Raw genomic sequence first — 20,618 nt, forward strand, 5'->3', positions numbered from 1 at the left:
ATCCATCTTCAATCACTTACAGGAACAGACAAACCACAGGCAGAGTGATCAATGGAGAAATATTCAGTCCCTATCACCTTTACACTCCTCCTGCAACATGAAGCTGACAGATAACTGGCTTAAAGAGCCAGGTGGAAATATTCCCTGTGGAAGAGAATCCTTGACAACTTAGAAAACTTGGCATCTGGCTAATCATCAGCTGGTGGGTGTCTGGCTTTCTCCATTCACTGCTTAATTCTGCCCAAGTCACAAGAAACACCAGCCACTGGGTCCCAGAATGCTGCCTGCTCTGTTTGCAGAATGCTGCCACTGCCCTGCAGCTGGGGTTTAGCATGGCTAGAAAACATTTATGTGGAACATTTATGTGGATATCATACGATATATTTATTGCTGATCTTCTGATCTGGAGACGGGGGGCTTTCTCAGTGCCATAGTCTTTATTCTGGAGCAGTTCTAGTCACAGGGGACTGGTTCAGAAGTAAATGTTTAGTTTGAAACATGTCAGTGAAGCATCCTAAATGATTCACTGCTGTACTGGGTTGTATGAGATCTCTGATATGTTGTTTATTTAAAGTGGTATTTTTGTAAGCTCCATTAAGTCTTCTGCCATTCTTGTGCAGTGCAGAGTATTCTGTGGGCTGGAGCTGTATAATGGGAGGGAGAAGGGAGATAATTTTCCACTTACCATGTAGGGTAGGCAACATATTTGAAATGGAGTTAGACTCTTTCTCCAAGTGATGGTATCTTTGGTTAAAATAGGTCAATCCTTTTACTAACCTAGGGCTCATTTGCTTTCAAGGTGCATGAAACTGTGATTTCTTAGTGTTATTTTGTCTTTTAATTTTTCTCAGAAAAAATGACAGGTTGAAGAGAGGTGATTAGTCAGCAAGAGTTTCAGGCAGCAACGGAGTGCAGGTCAGAATTATTTTCGTTATTCAGAACCATCTACAAGTGGGAACACAGAATTTTAACTTCCTAGCAATGTCTCCTCAAGCACCCTTTTGCACAGTGCCTGCAGCTGAATTCATTCAAGTCACACATGTTGTGTTTCTGTATAAGGGAAACTATGTGAAGTAACAAGATGATTTAAAGGGCAGGGAAATAATGAATTTTCTCGTTGATTTTTCGTTTTCAAACTGCAGCTGGATAATGCTCTACCACCTTCCCACCCCCAGTATGTCCAACATACTGATTGTTCTGAAGACTACAAACCTGACAAGTTTTTCATTATTCTTAGAATGACTATTCTTGTGTGTCCTGGTCAGTCATGTTAGAGTTTCTTATCCTTCATCCAGAACAGTTAGGTGAGGCACTACTTATTATGTGGTATCCGTAGCTTCAAATTGTATAGGTCACTAAGTGTCCTATATCTTTAAGGGGAATATTGCACAACTGCTTGGATTTATTCCCATTTCAGTCAGAATAGTGACAGAGAGCAGTTCACCTCTGCTACTAAATAAGCATCATCTTGGTTCTCACCAATAGCTATAATTCCTGAAGTGTTAGGTGGATGGTTGGACTTGATGCTCTTAAAGGTCTTTTCCAGCCTTCCGATTCTATGATTCTATGATCCCTGCTTCTTTCTACCTCATTTTTCTTTTGGGCATTCTTGAAGAGACCCATTCTCTCCTGACAGCAGATCAAAGTATTTGTATAAATGTAGGCTGTAAGACAGCCTCTTCTCGCAGATAACTAGTGATAGGACTAGAGGGAATGGCCTCAAGTTGTGCCAGGAGAGGTTTAGGTTGGAAATTAGGAGACATTTCTTCTCAGAAAGAGTAGTCAGGCATTGGAACGGGTTGCCAAGGGAAGTGGTGAAGTCACCATCCCAGGGGATGTTCAATGAAAGGTTGGACCTGGCACTTAAGGATGGTTTAGTGGGTGACATTGGTAGTAGGGTGATGGTTGGACCAGATGATCTTGAAGGTCTTTTCCAACCTTAATGATTCTATGGTTCTAATGATCAATACGTGATCTCCATGAAGAAGCAGATGACTTGATGCGTTACCACCCAAAAACACCTCTGGGTTCTGGATTGCTTTCTCAGCTGTCAGCTCATTCAGCCTAAAGACGGGTGAGTGCTCACTAATTCTCATCTCGTCTTTGTGATCTAGAGAAATATTGTGAGGGAGAAAAAAAGTTTTTACCATCTTTGAAGCCACCGACACTGAACACAACACTCCTTTTCAGAAGTGAAAAGATTTGGTGGAAAGCTACGTCTATGTGTTTGAGTCCCAACAGGCATAGCGTAACTATTCTCTTAACTGCCCAGTCAGGAACAGCAGCATAAGACAAAGCAACACAATAACAACACTCTGAGTTACAGCTTCACCTTGTCTTGTAGGTGCAATTTCAGCACCTTGTTTCATTATCAACAGAGCAAAAGACTGAACTGTCAGCTCTGAAATGTTGGTGAATATCTGCTATAAAAATCTGATTGGACAGGTGGGGTCAAGGGTTGATCTCAGCCAGCAGCTGAGCACCCACATAGCCACTCATGCCCCCCTAGGTGAGACAGGAGAGAATACAAAGCGCAAAAGCAAGAAAACTTGTGGGTTGAGATAAAGACAGTTTTATAAGTGAAGGACAGGGAAAAAATACAAAGTGGTGCAAAGGCAATCGCTCACCACCTCCCACAGGCAGACCGATGCCTAGCCAGTCTCCAAGCAATAGCTCCAGTGACTACCTAGGGAAACACTGCACCCCAACCCCAGGTTTTATTGCTGAGCGTGACATTTTATGGTATGGAATATCCCTTTGGCCAGTTTGGGTCAGCTGTCCTGGCTGTGCCTTTCTTCCCTCCTCCCAGATTCTTGCCCCCCCAAGTCTACTTGCTGGAGGGGGCGCTGAGTAAGAAAAAAGAAAAAGCCTTGATGCTGTACAAGCACTGTTCAGCAATAACCAAAAAACTGGTATGTTATCAGTGTTTTAGTCACAGATCCAAAACGTAGTTGCATATGGGCTGCTATGAAGACGGTTGACTCCGTTTCAATCAGACCCAGTACAACAAAGCTGCTTGACATTAATGTATAGTGGATCAGAAACTGAGGGTACAGTTTCATGGTTGGCATAAAGATCTCGGTGTCTCAATAGCAGCTCTCAGTTCCTTCTCCTTTCCAGTCACATGTTCCCCACCTCCTCTCAAGTCAGCACTAGCAGTCATGCAGCGCTGCAAAACATGAGTTTTCAGCACGTCCTCAACAGTGAGTTGAAGCTGTTACGTAGGCATGAGCATGAGAATGTCTGACTGGGGCCAAGGAAAATGACAGAAGTGACCTTTCTGGAACTGAGGTGTCAGTTTGTGACATAGCTGGGTGTGACATAGTTATACCGTGGTTGTACTTCAGCATTCTTATATACCCCTCATCAATCTCTTCCACCTCCACTTACTTCCTTCTGAATGACTACTATCAGCATGTGGTCTGTAACTCCTACTTTAGCTTTAGAGCAACTAGGTTGAGAAAACTGTATATGGAAGAAAAGTATGCTTTGGTTCTCTGAAGCTATGATTCATGAATCTCTCATTGACACTTAACTAGAAAAAGGACTTCATATTTAATGTATGCTACAGAACTGCATGTAAAAGTTGATCCTGTATTTCAATGTAATATGGGTAGGGGAGATTCATTTTTCACTTTGCAGTTTTCCTTAGTTCCTATCTACATAGGTCTTGAGAATGTGATTTGTAGTCTACAATATTTTGCAACTTTTTTTGTAATTATTTCTGAAGCATGTAAATGAGGAAGTGGAAAGGTTTCCATAGGAGGTTTGCCTTCTGAAAAAATGAAATGGTATTTTTGGAATATCGTTGCCACTAGATGGCAGGGCACACTTTAGATAAAGGAACATCAAACAAACTGTATTCAGCACTAATTTACTCTCAGTCTGGCAAATCTGTCATTAAGATTATCGAAAGTATGGCTGGAGTGAAGAGAGGGTGGAGTGGTGGATAGAGCTGTAATTATGTTACGACCCTTTGACAGCACTGGCATGCAGTTTTAAATTTTCACTAGTACAATAGATATCTTAATTGAATTCCACAAAGCTTGACATAATAAGATAATAAAGACAAGCTGTGCTTTAACTGCAATTAAACTGCAAGTCAGTGTTGGTGAATTTGTTAAAGAAATCTCTGCCTCTTGTACACATGCCACACTTGCTGTGCCAAGTTCTGAAGTAGTCAGGCAATCCTTGAAGTTAATTGCAGAGGAGACTGGCCCAAGGGATGTCCTTGGAATCTGGCTTAAAATAGTTTGGACTGGCAGTTTGCTGCAGGTGGCAGATCCAGGTAGCATCTAAAAGAGTTTAAGCTTGTGACTATCACCCTTTCACATCAGTTTTGTCTTATTGTAACCCTATTAAGTTCAACTGAATGAAACTTTTGTAATGATGCTGAGAAGCAGGATGCTTGTTTTAGCTGCAGTTGTTATAGTATTCTGCGTACTGAGATGACAAAGTTACGTCTGTTTACTGATCCAAAATATGTAGGTCCATCTGGACAAAATGGGTGTAATACCCCTCTATTCTCACATGGAACATTACACATTGGCAAGCGGAAATGATTACGCTAAGATCAGGTCTATATCACTGAGCCTGTCAGCTAATGAGAGTCTAAGGTAAAATGTGTACCAAACTGGACACATTGTGATGGCCCTTGTAGCATTACACTTCTGTATGAACACATCCGGAAAACTTGGTAGGGATGTTCTCAAAATGTTGCACTTTTATATTTATAGCTGATAGCAGGTAATGTGTTGGCTCATTTAAAAATCACAGAATCACAGCATGGTTTGGGTTGGAAGGAACCTTAAAGCCCACCCAGTCCCAACTCCCTGCCATGGGCAGGGACACCTCCCACCAGCCCAGGCTGCCCAAAGCCCCATCCAGCCTGGCCTTGAGCACCTCCAGGGATGGGGCATCCACAGCTTCTCTGGGCAGCCTGTGCCAGGGCCTCACCGCCCTCTAGTAAATAATTTCTTCCAAATATCTAATCTAAGTCTCCCCTCTTTCAGTTTAAAGCCATTACCCCTTGTCCTATCACTCCACTCCCTGACCAAGAGTCCCTCCCCAGCTTTCCTGTAGGCCCTCGTTAGGTACTGGAAGGCCCCTATAAGGTGTCCCCAGAGCCTGCTCTTCTCCAGGCTGAACAACCTCAACTCCCTCAGCCTGTCCTCACAGGAGAGGTGCTCCAGCCCTCTGAGCGTCCTCGTGCCCCTCCTCTGGACCCACTCCAACAGGTCCATGTCCTTGTGCTGGGCACCCAGAGCTGAATGCAGGGCTCCAGGTGGGGCCTCATGAGAGCGGAGCAGAGGGGGATTATCCCCTCCCTTGCCCTGCTGCTCACACTTCTTCTGATGCAGCCCAGGATGTGGTTGACTTTCTGGGCTGCAAGCACACATTGCTGGCTCTTGTTGATCTTCTCATCGACCAGCTCCCCCAGGTCCTTCTCCTCAGGGCTGCTCTCAATCCCTTCTCCACCCAGCCTGTGTTTGTGCTTGGGATTGCCCCGACCCAGGTGCAGGACCTTGCACTTGGCCTTGTTGAACCTGATGAGGTTCGCACAGGCCCACCTCTCAAGCCTGTCAAGGTCCCTCTGGATGGCTTCCCTTTCCTCCAGCATGTATGATGAGTTAAGATTGAATTTATTTGCTCTTTTTTACTTTATTTTTTATTTTTCTGGAATAGTTTTTATACTTAATTACAAAAAAAAAGATTAAAAATCCATTAAAATTTTTCAAAACTTGTTTATAAAAGGAATGTGGTTGAAATTATTGGAAGTGTAAGTTCGATGGAACAAATACTTTGTGAGCTTCTAGGAGGGGCAATGTTCAATAAATTACCTTATATAAAAGATTTTTTGGAATAGGGTATGATGGGACACATTATGGATTTTGTTACCACATTTTGGGAAGCAGCTTACTTGCGGTATTTACCGCTGGCTAAGCTTTGTAGCAAATAACACTGCTTAATCCAGTTGGATCATGACGCAGATCCTTGGACTTTAATAATGAAATACAAGAAAATTGTGCCCAGCATTGCCAACACTAAGTTTGGGAATGATATAAGTTTGTTTTCAGCTGGAGAGGGCATCTGCTTACCTAGTCTATTACGCTAGGATATAGTTGCCTGCATTGCACGTGCTGTGCCTCATATGCTTCTTGGTTTATACTTAGCTCTCTTATCTGCTTTACTCGCCTGCATGTAAGGGCAGATTTTAGAGTAGAGTGATCAGATCTGAACTGGGCTTTAATGAGTATTTTTCCAGGGTATCAGACATGAGGTATCTTGTGCTTCAGCAGAAGGTCCTGTATTTTTAGCATCCTTGTGGGCACAAGGGAGCAGCTGCAGTGTACAGATCCCAGCTGTGAGGAGAGCAAGCAGCCCTGGGCAGGGCTGGCAAAACTGCAGCTGGCTCACTGCTTCTTGCTGAGAGAACTTGGTAAAACTGCCCAATGAAAATGAATTGAGGAGCTACAGCTTTAGACCATGTAACGTAAAACTTCTGGTTTGTGCTAGCAAAACTAACTCCAAGTTAGTTATGACATTTTTTAAGCTTTTTTTTTTTTTTTTTTTTCCAGGGAAAACACCCTATGTGAATGGAAAGCTATTCTTTCTACATCATTACTTTTTATTTTTTCATTTTTTCATTTTGTAATAAAGGTTCTCTTTTTCTACCTGCACTATCAGAATGGCTTCCTTTTGCTGTGTTTGGTTCTAACGTCAGAAATCTGTCCTAACATCTCCAGCTGTTGTTCAGGGTTGGGAAACAGTAGCTCCCATACCCTCCAGGTACCAAACACTGCAGTTCTTGCATTGGGAAACTGCTTCTGAAATATGTCCTTTTCAGCAAGGAATAATCTTTTATTGTCTCTGGTAGTTTCTTGCCCGGCCTGGAGTTTTCGCCCATGGTTTATAGGTGTGGCAGTGTTCCTAGGATCAGTCAAAGCAGTTCACACCCTCCATTGCAGGCAATGTCGACAGTCCTGATGAAGAGCTGCGGTTTGCATCATCCTCCTTCACAGGTCTTACAAAGGTGATGGCTGGCTGCTGTCAGAGCAGTGCTAAGGAGATGGAGCTGAGGCCTTGTGTTTCCCATAATAAATGTACCATTACCAGTGTGAGTCATCTATTGGCATTTGGTCAACTGACTGACCTCTTGGGGCAGGTGCTATAGAAGCCCAGTAGCTGAGAAATGCTTGCAGCGGTAGATCCTTACAGTGTTATTGCAGGTATCTGTTTTAACATGGAAGGACATCTAATAGTCAAACTTTTTTTTTTTTTTCCATTTTCATTTGCTCCCAGTTCCTGGCCTTTCTACTACCTGTTCAGCAGCAAGGGAGTGGAATACAATGCTGTGGAATACAGACAGGTGGTGACAGCTTGCGGCATTTTAACCACTACTTTGTTTAGACATCCTCTGAGTGGGACTGTTACAGTACTACAAAAAACATATGCTAGCATTGAAATAGCTTTGCCTGATGCACAGAGTTGAGATCTGAGAGATCCCTTTAGTAAGGGCAGAAAGATATTGGACTAAAGGGGTAGTTTAAGAGGCATGGCACGAGAGCTTATGAGATCTGGTTTCATTTCCTAGTGTTGTGGGACTGGACAATCTGTCCCATCTGCAGCAGGCAGAAGTCAATGACTGTAAAATCCAGGAGTTTGTGAAGGACATAGGTACTCGGGGATAACAAAAGGTCATGTAACCATCTAGGCATACTGAACATTCTGATTTCCATATCTAAGGAGTGGAGTCAACATCATCTTAGATACAGAAGGGAAGGATACACAGTTCCAAAAAGTAGTGGACAAAAACCACATGTTGTGTTGTTAGCTCTTTGATAACACACATTTTTGACACAGTAAAGGCTCAGTATATATGACACAGATCTGGTAGTCTTCAATTTACCCCAAAATACTGTGGTGTGTGCAAGCCCCCTCCCCAGATTCTGCTGGGTACTTAGCTGAATGTTAGATCTCTTTTCTATATGGAAACAAAAGGGAGCCAGGCACATGTGGTACTACCTTTCCTTTTCGTGCTACTGTTACAGAGTGAATTTTTCTTGCTTTGATTATGTTTAAATAGTGAAAATTACAAGAGACTTTGGGGGCAAATTTTAGAAGGCGATTAGCTGCCTTGCTGCCATTGGGTGGAGGCCAGGCTCTGAATAGCCTCTGGTGTGAGCCAGTGTCCATGGCAGTTTGTCACCTACCAGCAGGGTCTGAATGACAGGGGATAAAAAGAGCCAGAAGAACTTGGTAGGGTTGTCCAGGTACTGGGCTAAGCCCTGTCTTGCTGCCTGTGCATCTTTCTAGTTGACACTTTAGTGGTTCAGCATTCTAAACTTAGTTTTTACCTGTTAGGTTGCTTCTTCAAAAAAAGCTGCCTGCCAGGTGTAGACCGGTGATGTACGTCTGCTGACTTCCCTGGGAGTGATGAAGTGATCAAAGGGCCAAGTAGGTACCAACACTGCAGATGTGGTCACACAGGCACCTGTAGAGTTTGTGCCATGAGTGGTGGAAAAAGGGAAGGTTTTCTGGAGAGAACTGGAAACTGTGATTTATGCCAATAAAACAGTATTTTAGACTCTTTTTGAAGTTGGTTATTAAATTCCCTTTTCATAATTATTTAAGTACTCACCCAGATTTTGTTGTTGTTGTTGCTTACTTTAAAAATGCTAAAAGAGAGAATCCTTCTGATTCCTTTGCTGTCTCTTTGATTCATTAATGTTGCTATCACAGGTAAGGTACCTGGTGATTGCTAATAAAATGCACAAAATTTGCTGAGGAGGAGCCACGTTTTATAAGCAAATGTAGCATGTAGTGAATTTGTGCTCTGCCTGCCAGCAGAAACCAGTTTCCACAATTAGCTCCACATTTTCCACACAAATGTTTGCACATAGGAGCTGTACGGCCATGTACCTCACAACTGCCTGCTATTTCTCAGCAATTGCATATACCTCTGCCTGGCCTTGTTCCCTGGACAGATCTGAGGTCACGCTGCTGGAATAATCCCCTTAGTTTATCCTTCTGGGATATTGTGCCCTGTTTGAAAATTCCTCCCACTTACTTCTCTGTACAATCAGATCACTATATACATCTCTTGCTTCAAGTGCCCAGCACAGTTTTAGGCTTGCTTATCCCTCTGACCTGGTCTGCTATCTTGTTTGTCTTGCCATTTCTGCTCCTGCAGCATGCCAGTCTTGACACTAGTAAGTTCTTCCTCTCTGCTTGCTCTCTGTGCTTCTTTCCAATTGCCTTTGTGCAGAGATTGTGCTGTTTGCATCTTTTCTCTCTTCCGCTAATGACTTCTTAAAAACTTGCTGTTACCTTGGCACCCAGGAGTGGTGTCTTTACAGGTGATTAAAAGACTCTTCAATAACTCTCTGAAGAAGTTACTGAATTTCCCAATGTGCCTAATCTTCCTCTCTGTCCCTTTGATTTAAGATGGGAGATGCCTTTATCTGAGGATCTTGGAGATGTTAAACATATGATAAAATGGAAATAACAATTTCCCAATCTGCATGTGCAAATGTAGGTACTGGTACGACAAACCACATGTGGCTTTTTGCAGGTGCTCCCTTTGCCAGGGTTCTGGGCTTCTCGCCAAAGCATTTTCTCTCAACCTCACTGTTAACCAGTCCCTTGCGTTTTGCATCAGCTTCTGTCTAAATAGGCTTAGCCCTCCAGTTAATAGATATCTTTTTCTCAAGTCCTGCCCATTGCACCTGCCTTTGAAAATGTGCCCTGGAGAACTCAGTGATTCATCTGTTGTGTGCTGTTGCTGTTTGATTAAATCATTGCTTAGTTTCAGGTGGCTGCATTTGTGTGCTGGAGCACTTGATCCTCCTGTTTACTGCCTTTGTATATCTTGGATATGTTTGTAAAGCTTGAGGGGAAGTTCAGAATGAAAAGTATAATATCAGTGTTTGGGGTAACAAATGGTATAGGCCATACACACTCTTCATTCAATGCTTTTTCTGTTTCCACATAAGTGAGCACGAAGGATGTAATGTAGTCACAGCATGTTTCCAGAAATCCTGAGATCAGTAATGTAAAATAGGTCTTTGGAATTTTAATAATGGAGGAAATGTCAATATGCAAAGTTGGTGCAGCGTTGTTCCTCCCTTCCCCCATTTTACTCCCTTAGATCACTCTGTATTTTCTGACTTTGCAGATACGACATAAGGTGGAGATGAGGCACCCTTCAGAACCCTGCGTTGATTCCCTCTGTTCCAATAGGACTCACCACCCCTCAGAATAAATGTACACAGGCGTACTTTAGACCAGACCTTCAAGATCAGCTCCCATCTCCCTGGATATGTCTGGGGAGCTTGGGGTGCTTCAACATTGAAATGACTTTGACATCTCCTAAGAGGGACTGTGGCACCCAGAGATCACTGGGTTCTTTCCAGACAGCTGCTTTTCCCCAGCCAGGTTCAGGAAGGAGTTGTGTGCAACCAACAACACTACAGTCAAAACAGTCTGAAGGGCGTTTAGTACTACCAGAGATGAAAAGTGAAGCGTTCAAGAAAGTGTGATTCTGACCCACCCTCCTGATTAAAATGACATTATTTATTTAGCTCATTAAACGGTACTGATATTTTTCTCATAAAATACATTTGTACACGGTCAGGTATACGCCTGGTGTTTATGCAGTGCTTCCATGTGTATAAAGTCCCTCTTGGCAGTAGGCTGTTGAATAGCTTTCTTGAGCAATGAACCTAGCCAAACCTTTTTTTCCAGCAGCCTCTACACATATCTTGATATGGAGACCAGGTTGAGACATTCCTACGAAAGAAATGACATGAAATGCTCAGTGCAGTAGCCACAGTGGCATGGTTCATTCCATGTTAGTGAACTGCCTATCTGCCTCATGCTACCAGCCAACAACAAGTTGTCAGCCTCTCCCGATGAAGTGAAGTAAGCAGTTACTCAGAGCTATACTGAACCTATAGAGTTGAGAAATAACCTCCGTAACAAGTCATGATAAGGTTGGGTTCAGTACCAAGAAAATCCTTACATATTTTCCTATCGATTTTTTTTTTTTAATTTGGTTACCAGAAGTAGTGAAGATTTTTCTCCCTCCTTTTACATTGACAATCTTCTTGGTCAAACAAACAAACAAACAAACAAACAAAAATCATATATATATATATATTTTTTTTTTCCATACAAACACATACATGGAACAATCAGAGCACCCATCTTTTGCTGTGGAGACAGAAAAATAATATAAGCCAGAGCCCAGAGAGAAGTCTTCCTAATCAGTGACTAAAAGGTTATTTATTTGCAGCTAAAGGTGCTGGAGTGATCTGTGCGTGAATTTCTGTTTGCCTCTGGGATTTACAAAAACTCTTGTACCAAGGCAAATGATATGGCTAGAAGTGGGGCCTCCCTTCAGTAGTTTTACTCTATGAGAGGACCAAATGGATAAGATCAATTTCTTAGATTATTTTATTGTTCTTTAGATCACAGCAATTCTTTGTCTTTAATGGCAGAACAATGTTACAATCATCAAAAAGCTTAATTTTGCTTTTTGAACAAATAGTTGTTTTGCTACTCTCCTGCCTATCTGAAGATAGTCATGTAGAATATTAAAAAAAAAAAAAAAACAAAACTCTTTCTTTCCCCAAGATACATGTATTTGCTATGAAAACACATAAATGTTGTATTAAGTGGTGTTCTTTTTCTTCCTCGGATCTCATGTGTTATTTTATGTAGAACCTGTATGTGTGACTATGCACAGAGACGTGATATAATAATAAACAGTAATAAATCTATCTGTTTTAGTTGCAGATCTACAAGTTGGCCAGTTTACCCAGCTTTGGTTCTCAGCAGAGTACCAAGCTGCTCGTGCCTTACATACAGCCTTTAATCCTTTCTGGGATGACGTCCCCTGATGCTAACGATGGAGACAAGGATTTGGAGATAGCAACAAACAAAAAGGAGATTTCATTTCATTGATCATATAAGTGAACGGATTTTGTCCATTGATCACGTATGCAAATAGGTAATCTTCAAATGACCTGTGCAATGTTGTTTAACCCCCGCTGTTGTTTAACAGTTACGGATTCCTGAGAATTTGTTCTTACTGAAACTCCCCAGCCAAGTTAGGTTTTCTATTCTTCGTGGGGAAAAAATGCTGCATGTTTACTTTGTTTATGTGTGTTTTTATGTGTAATGGCAGAACACAAGCTTCTGTAAATGCACGTGTCTAAATGAGAAGTGAATGTAGATAAGCAAAGTTGAAAGGCAATAAAATAAGTACTGTCAGCTGAGTGCAAATGCAAAAGCAGCTGTATCTGCCCTCCTCACCAAACTTCCTAAGACATAAAGCAGGGTAAATGAGCCATTTGCCATGCTCCAAACCTGGGAGTCAGAAATCTCAAGCGAGCTGCTGTGCAGTTAAGGACACATGGCACTCTAACAGAACTTTTTCTTGAGTTACGTAAAATGGGAAAGCATGATGATGAAACCAAAGCAACAAATAAATACTACCTTTTGTGTACCCTTTCACCGCCTTGCAGAGAAGAAAATATAACCCACCAAAAGTGAGCTGAGTTTTATCAGGTTTGCAAAATGATGAATGAATGCCTTGTTCTTTATTATTGCTTAAGTCATTCCTGTTTATGCCAGTATCTCAAGGATTATGTTTTGATTGTTCTGGAGAGGTGAAAACACTTTCTTGCTGATGAATAAACACCGCCACTTTTAAATATTTGTATGCAAAATGTCTTTAAAGCCATTATGAAATGCTTTCCAAAAGCACTAAGAAGCTGTTTCCCCGAAAAGACAGTTTTTCTCTACATTTTCTTTCATGCTAAACAGTCCAAATGAAAAGCCTTTCAGAGTTAACTAGTTTAAGCAATACCAGTGTTTTAGTGTAATGAATAACTTTTTATAGAGGACAATTGCACACAGTTCAATATGCTAGTATTTCTATTTCTGTGCCTCACCAATGCCAGGACTCTAGGGTAGAATTTCTTTCTTTGAGAATGCTGAGGCGATCAAAACCCTGATTAACCTCTGATATTCACGTGGTGCTCTTGATCTGGAGGACCGAAGCAGTAACAAAGAGTTAATGGCAGCCATATGCTCGGGGTATTGTGGGTACTGTTGACCCAAATGTGAACTCCGCCAGCCAGTGCTGCTAACTGCTGTTTGTTTCAGGTTTGGTGTGGAGATTACTGATGAAGAGTTTGAGCTGCTACTTGACAGAATCCCCCTTGATGAAGATGGAAATGTCACATACCCCCGGTTCATGGCCAGGTTTGATTCCTGGTATGCAGCATATGCATTTTATTCCTCATTTAGGAGTAGAATTATTTTTAATCTAAGAAGCTCACATAACATTTCTAAACTGATTCTCATTTCTTAAATGTGCTCCTTTATGACATATTTCTTGCATGCAGTATGCTGATTACATTTAAAATTAGCTGATGTTATGGGTATATACTGTTTATAACCTAGTTTCTTTTTAAATGTTTTGCATGTTTTAGAAGACTTCAAAGGTATGTAGCATACCTCCATGGCTTTCTGTAGGCTGGGAAATATGAAAGACTTCTAAATAAAAGCTAATTATTTAAAAAATAATAAAAAAAGATATTGAATGTACTTAATACTGCTCTAATAACTTGAAGCATTTACAGACCCTGTATGTAATTTGAAATACTTCTGAAATGGTAATATTGGTTAATAGAAGCTATACTCAGCCTCCAAGGCCCAGATATGCATTAGAGTTCAATTAAAATAAAGGAGCATTGGGCTAGATAGAGGTAGTTTATCACTTTCTGGAAATGAGGACTCTCCCTCAGGCTGTCCTGCCAATAGCAGCGTAGAAGCCAGTGACGTTGCTGAGGTGAGTGCAAGTCTCTTGTAGAATCTGGGACCGGAGAAATCCATTCCACCCATGAGTTATGGGGAAATAAATTCCAACACTTGCATGCACACATACATTTTAGGCTGCTTAAAGGGAATGTGAATGTTGCTTAGCAGGCAAGGGTATATCTAGTTTGCATACAGACTTGGAGGGTAGCTAGAAGTTTGAGTTCACTGTACTGAAACCACATGGGGTAGTTCCTGCACTTCAGGTAACAATCCAATTAAATATTGCAAAGGTAATACAACTGCTTCTATCTTCCTGTTCCATTAATTGCTTTTCTACTTTCAATCTCCTCCTCTGTCCTTGTCTTCTTGCTTCAGGAAGCTTTGGGGTTAAATTCAATTGTCCACGTTTAAACATAGGGCTGTCAGATATGACACAGGATTCATGAGATGAATATGCCCTTCTGGAATGGTGTCCCATAGGCAATCTCCAAGAGTGTCACAAATGACCTTTGAATGTCTTTGGGTGGGCTCCTGTTTCTCGCATACTTTTACTGCCAAGGCCTCCTCTCCAGTTCTTTCTTTTATAGTCATCTGATTGGGTTGCAGCTATCTTGGATTTAGTTGTGCTTGAATTTCTGTGAGGTGTCAGCTCCAGGAATATGCCCGGTTCTTCTGTGGTAAGGATGTAAATAGGGTACATAAAGATCATCTAGCAAACCTGACCAACCTTTGAGAAACCAAAAGCTTCAGAAATAAAAGATACAGAGAGGTACAACACTGCACCTTCTTCTTCCTCTCACTGTGCATTCTGCTGCAGCAACTCTCCTCTATGCTTCCTGCCTTTCTGACACACACATTACTTCAGGTCCCCTGTCAAAGTACATTCTGAAATGAAGAGAAGCTGATGTCCCTAAAAGATGCATCTTAGCAGGAGTGTCTTATCTTTATGCATCAATTTGTAGGTTAAGATGTACCTGGAGACCACATTTATTTCAGTTTCTAATACCTATTTTCTTGGGTTTGCTTGTAGTTAAAGCAACATATTTTCCCCCCAAATGAGCTGCGTTTAGCACAGGATGTACTTACTGTCTGTCACTTGTCTTGAAGTATATCTGTAGGAATACGCACAGGTACACATAACCCTTTAGGAGACTTATCACTGAGCCCATATTTCAATAGTAAGAAGCTGTGCTATGTAATACTCTTGAAACTGCCAGGAAGACCTTGGGAATTTTCTCTGGTAGTTAACATGCAGGCTCGTGTCTGACATTCTTTTGGACCGGGGGCAAAACAGAACACCATGATTTGTAGAGACATGTGGGAAGCCTAATTTGTACTAACCTAGCTCTGCCAACTTCAGGCGCTTTGCAATGCTGGGTGAATTGGGAGCACGCACTGTGTGACATCTACCAGAGAACCACAGAACCAAAGACAACATCCAGGGCTTTGCTGCTGAGTTTCAAAAGTCAGTTAAAACACTTGGCCCAGCTACATTAAACAGTGAAGGAAGGAATCTACAGTAATCGGCAGGTTAAAGATGCCTGTTATAAGTGGGAGTGCACTGGGTAGAGACCCTGCATAGGTAGCATACATTTGCCACGGAAAGTGCAAAAAAAGCTCATGGGGTTATGAAGGCTCTTTTTCCCCAGGTCAGCCAGGGACCTGCAGACATGCCCAGCCTCATATCTTCCCACAAAAAAATGATGGGACCTGAGAAGCTGAGCTGCCATCTGTTGCCATCTCTTGCCAGATTTCTTACAAAGAGATCTCCACTTTTCAGAACCTCCACAGATCTGAATGGTTGACTGCACAAGTTGAGTTTTGTATGGGCCAAGTCTTGTATACCTTCTGTACTATCAGATGCCACCAAAAATAGGATTAGGTTACACATATGGCCACCAGCAACATCGAGGTTTCTTTACCAGAAGACCCCCAGGCATACCAACATTGTCAGGCCCAAAGGTAGATGATATATATGAAAAAGAGGATGAATGTTATAAGGAGGAGTGGTCTGTCTTGTTGCAGGTGAAAGAACTGTTAGATTAGAAACCCAGAATAAGATAGGTGTGAGGAGACAACTAGAGAGAATAAAACATGATCGTGCAGTGATGAAGTGCTTTCTCTGCAGACAATTTTTGAACTTATCAGTCCCTTTTCCAAGTCATCCTTCAGCATGCCCTAAATCCAGCAATTTCAAAGATGATTATCATGCCTACACTTGTTGCTTAGAAATAATTACTATTTATACAGAAATCATTATACCTTCTGTGGCACAATTCCATATTTGAAAATGATCCAAGCAAATAATTATATATGCTTATTGGCAATATTGTTGCTCAAGTTGAGTGGGAGAGAATGCATAAGCCCCACAGCATAACTTAGGTAATAGGTCTGTATTTCCTTCATGGTGAGAACGGGGGACTGGTTTCACTTTCATCACCCACCCTCCACAATGTCTTTTCACCTATAAAACCGAATGTTGCTTGCAAGTTTTGTCCCAGATTCTCTCCTGTATATAGTGGGTTGGCCCGAGCCAGCAGCCAAACTCCCACCCAGCTGCTCGCTCACTCCGGCCCCTCAGCTGATGCGGGGAGAAAATAGGAGGAACAGGAAAGGCAAAGCTTGTGGGCTGAGCTACAGACAGAGAGACCACTTATATATTCCCATTGTAAAACTGGCTTGACTTAGGGAAAAGTAAGTTAATTTATTGCCAATTGGTATACATATATAAATATTTAACTACTGATTTGGGAATTGGGAAGCAAAAAGAGAAACGTATCAACATAAAACTCAGAGGGAAAGCACCTTTCTTCCCCTCTTTCCCGGAACCAACTTCACTCCTTCACTCCAGACTCCTCTCCTTGTTACTGCCATTGGTTACTCTCAGTCCCTTCAGCAAGGAAAGAAGTGGAGCAGCATGAAGTCTGGAGGGGTTACAGTCAAGACATAGTGGTTTCTAGATGCAGTTCCTTCCATTTCTCTCTTCCTGTGCTCTGGCATGGACCCTCCATAGGCTGCATTCCCTTTGGTGGGGGTGTCTGTTTTGGAGGGCAGGAGGGAAGCAATGTATCTGCAATAGATGAGTTGCTTTGTATCTCTGGTAGCTCTGAGACAGTGCAAATGCCTTTTTCCTTCTTTAGACAGCTGCTGCTTAAGAGGCTCAGAGGACCTGACCAGAGGCAGCCGCCATGCACTGCTGCAGAGAGCTATCCTTGCAACTATGCCCATCTACATATTGGGAGAAGGCTCCTTCTCGAGGCACCTTTGGCATCTAGTTTGCTAGGGGAGATATTAAGAAGCCACTCTTAGGATAACTTAAGGCAACATCTACATCACACAGTTTGTGTGAGTTTTAGCATGCCCTGGAGTCGCACTTTCAGCATATCTTTGGGGGGCTGGACCCGATGATCTCTTGAGGTCCCTTCCAACCCCTACAATTCTGTAATTCTCCATATCAAGGATAAGTTTGGTTAATGTGGTTCCTCTCTGGGTCTTCTCACTGAAAGCATAGTATGCGGGAAAGAGATGCCTTCATTGGCCTACGTGCACTGAATGGGCACACAACCCAACTTCAGTACACTGCCAGGCCAGGAGTCCAGAGCTGCTCCTGGGTCTCCCAGTTTAGGCAGAGTTTCAGAGTGTTTCTTGCTTCTAGGGACCTTTCTTGCTTGTTTTCTCTTAGGGCAGGAAAAAGCTTGCTGTTTCATTCTTTTCATAGAATCATAGAATCACTAAGGTTGGAAAAGACCTCCAAGCATCGCCCTACTGCCAATGTCACCCACTAAACCATGTCCCTAAGCACCAGGTCATACCTGTTCATCTTTAAATAACTTCTGTGAAACAGGAAGTTAAAAGAAGCATTTAGAAAAATCTAAGATAGATCATTAAAATTGCAATGAAGATGTTTCATTTACTGAAATAACATTTTAATTGGGCATTCAGTTTTCTAAAATTTAAATGTATTATTTATCTTCGAATAAGGTGTCATTTTGCTTGGAAAAGAACATTCTAAAAGATCCAAGTTTGGTTGATGAATGGCTGTGCATTGGCTGGTGTTGGCTTCCTCTTTCACACAGCCATCCATTTATTTCATCCCTCCCTCGTTATCCAGTCAGGTAGGCCTGGTACAAGCCATAAAGATACAGTGAGCCCCAGGAGACTCAGCATCTGAACAGTGTGTTTGTTTCCCATCTCATAGATATTAACGAGAGAAGAAAATTTGCACTGAGTGTAAGCAAAAGATAGTTTATGAGCCTGAAGGAATATAATCAATAAGGATTATGTGGAAACCTTTGTCCTTAATCGTGGATGGACTGTATGGAGGTTTAGTGAAGAATGGTAAAATATATCTTCCTTTGTTATTCATATATTATGCATTTCATACCAGCAGGAATGGTAAGTGGATTAATAAAGACACAAGTAATTAAGAATCTGCTATACATATATAAGAAATAAGTGAGACAAAATTTATAAGGAAAGATAATAGTTTATACATTAACATATATGTGCAATTTGTATATTGGAACATTAGAAAAGAATTAACTTGTGCTCAAAGTTGGTTTTGTTTTCTCCAACTGCATTGGTTGACCTAATCCAAGATATCCATAAACCATGCCACTGTTACCCTAATGCTGCAATACATGTGCATCTGATACTAATCGTGCACCCTGTAGACTTAATTAGCCATGCTATAGCAGTGTTTACTGCTCATAGACTCCAAGAGGAGGAAGCTACCCCAGAAAGCAAATATATCAGTAGCTAGCTTACTGTGAGGGTGACAGAGCACAGGAACAGGTTGCCCGAAGAGGCTGTGGAGTCTCTTCTGAAGATATTCAAAACCCTCCTGGATGTGATCCTCTGCAACATGCTCTAGGTGACCTGCTTCTTGGCAGGGGGGTTGGACTGGATGATCTCCAGAGGTCCCTTCCAACCTCAGCCATTCTGTGGTTCTTGGCTCCTACTGCCCAATCTGCAAACTGACTGCAGTGATAGCAGGCTGCTTGCATGCACGAGATGGAAGGGAGATGTTATGGCAGAATCAAGGCACTGGTTGCAGTGTTTCTGCCTCTGACTTCTTTCCCCATACATTATATTCATAGGGGTATAGCCTGTGGTTTGGGTTTCTTGATTTACATTTAAAAATGATGCTTCTGATTTGTTGCTGATTCCTTCAGTATTTGAAGGAAGATTATGCTGTGTTCATTCCTCGTACAGTATGTGCAGTGATAAATTACGTACACCAATTATGTAGGATAGGTTTTGAGAAGTGCTCAGCATTGACTCTGATGACAGTAAAAACTGTGGTTAAACCCCTCCCAGCTGTTATCTTTTCAAATCAAGCAGCTAAATAAGAAATTCTTTTGAAAATCCTAAGTAATTTGCCTTGGCTTTTTTTTTTTTTTTTTAATTCACATACTATAAAAAGAGGAAATCAGAGTGCTAAAATACCATGTGAGCTATTCCCAGCTGATTGCTTCATTAGTCACTCTGACATCAAGTCACTCTGGTGAAAAGCAGGAGCCAGATAGCTCTGCAGAATAGGATTTTTTTGCCTTGCAGATGAGCTTTTTAACGGTTGCATGATGTTGTTTTGGTGATGCTGATTGAGAAGTTATAGCGTCACCCATAGACCCCAGCGATTTAGGCATGGTTCAAACATACAAGGGAATTCTAATCTGTACTCCAGAGCATAAATATGTTAGCTAAGCCTTGGTAGTTTGCTGTATCGTTCGTCAAGTTCCATTGGTAGCTACAGCCTGTGCTAGATTTCAGAGACTGTTTGTGACAACAGGCAGGAATGATGAAGGGTGAAGGATGAATGTCAGCCTTCAATGTCCTACCTGAGAAGAAGCTAAGCGAGAGGTCAGCTACAAGTTAAAACACTCCCATCCTTCCAAAACCTCATGTGTTCTTGAATCTCTTACCCTCTAAAAATAACTCTCTTTTCTCCATTGTCTCCCCAAATCCAAACCAAATGTAGGAGGTGAGTGTTCTGGTTTTCAGATTGCCAATCATCACACCTAGATTTCTCTTTGCTACCCAGCTGTCAGGCACAACCCCCTGCTGCCATACCCAGCAGGCTGCTTTTTCCTTCTGCACTCTTGGCTGGGCCCGTAGGTCAGACAGCTACAATACAGCTTCATTTTCTTTTTTGGTTTTCTAACTTTAGGCTCCTTTTTTCCCCTCATTGCCTGCCAACAGGCTTGGAAAAATAAATACTGTAATCAAAGTGTTAAGCTGGAAAAAGAAGAAAAAATGAAATACTTCTTTTCAGATATGATTTAAATGCTGCAAAATTTTGATAGCGCAGAAAAAGTCTGGCAGAAAGCCAGACAGCAAGGAGGCTCTCATACTCAAAGGAGACAGAGCTAGAGGGAGAAAGAGAGGAAAATGCCTGCTGATGTGGAGAACAGAGAGGTAGGCAGAAAGACTAGATGAGTGAGATGGGTCAGAGCAACACTGTGTTACAGTCCAAGAAGAGTTCCTATTAGAACCTGAAAGCTGAGACATTTGAGGATGAAGCTGGTATGCTTTGCTCTCAGTCTGAACAGCAGCTCACTCAGTTAGCTTACACATGCCACATCCAGGTCCATCCCTAAACTGCACAAGGCTTTCCGTCAGTGTGAGAAGTGCAGCCAAGCAGCGTGTGCTCATCTAGGCTGTATTTGTCAGGAGATGGAGATTTATCCCCAAGAGATGGCTTTAAGTATACCACACAGAGTCTGATGGCTAATTTACTACATGCTGCAGAAAGCTGTGCACATCCTTGTGAATATCAGATCTTGCAG

General features: G+C 41.9%; 2 long non-coding RNA genes across 3 annotated transcripts in view; both read left to right on the plus strand.

Annotated features, from left to right (window-relative positions):
- On the plus strand, positions 1 to 11,965 carry LOC121068924. 2 transcript variants are annotated; one of them, XR_005819145.1, is made up of 4 exons: positions 1 to 202; positions 852 to 915; positions 10,747 to 10,923; positions 11,794 to 11,965. It is a non-coding gene; the product is annotated as an uncharacterized LOC121068924 (long non-coding RNA). The 2 variants fall into 2 exon arrangements; XR_005819143.1 differs by having other exon boundaries at positions 10,750 to 10,923.
- Positions 11,966 to 13,174: 1,209 nt separating this feature from the next.
- LOC121068926 overlaps positions 13,175 to 20,618 on the plus strand; it is a 26,630-nt gene continuing 19,186 nt past the window's right edge. Inside the window, exons 1-2 of the long non-coding RNA XR_005819147.1 lie at positions 13,175 to 13,284; positions 18,029 to 18,225. This is a non-coding gene — a long non-coding RNA (uncharacterized LOC121068926). The remainder of the gene's footprint in view (positions 13,285 to 18,028; positions 18,226 to 20,618) is intronic.

Source organism: Cygnus olor, chromosome 4 (assembly GCF_009769625.2).
Source record: "Cygnus olor isolate bCygOlo1 chromosome 4, bCygOlo1.pri.v2, whole genome shotgun sequence".
Lineage (NCBI taxonomy): Eukaryota > Metazoa > Chordata > Aves > Anseriformes > Anatidae > Cygnus > Cygnus olor.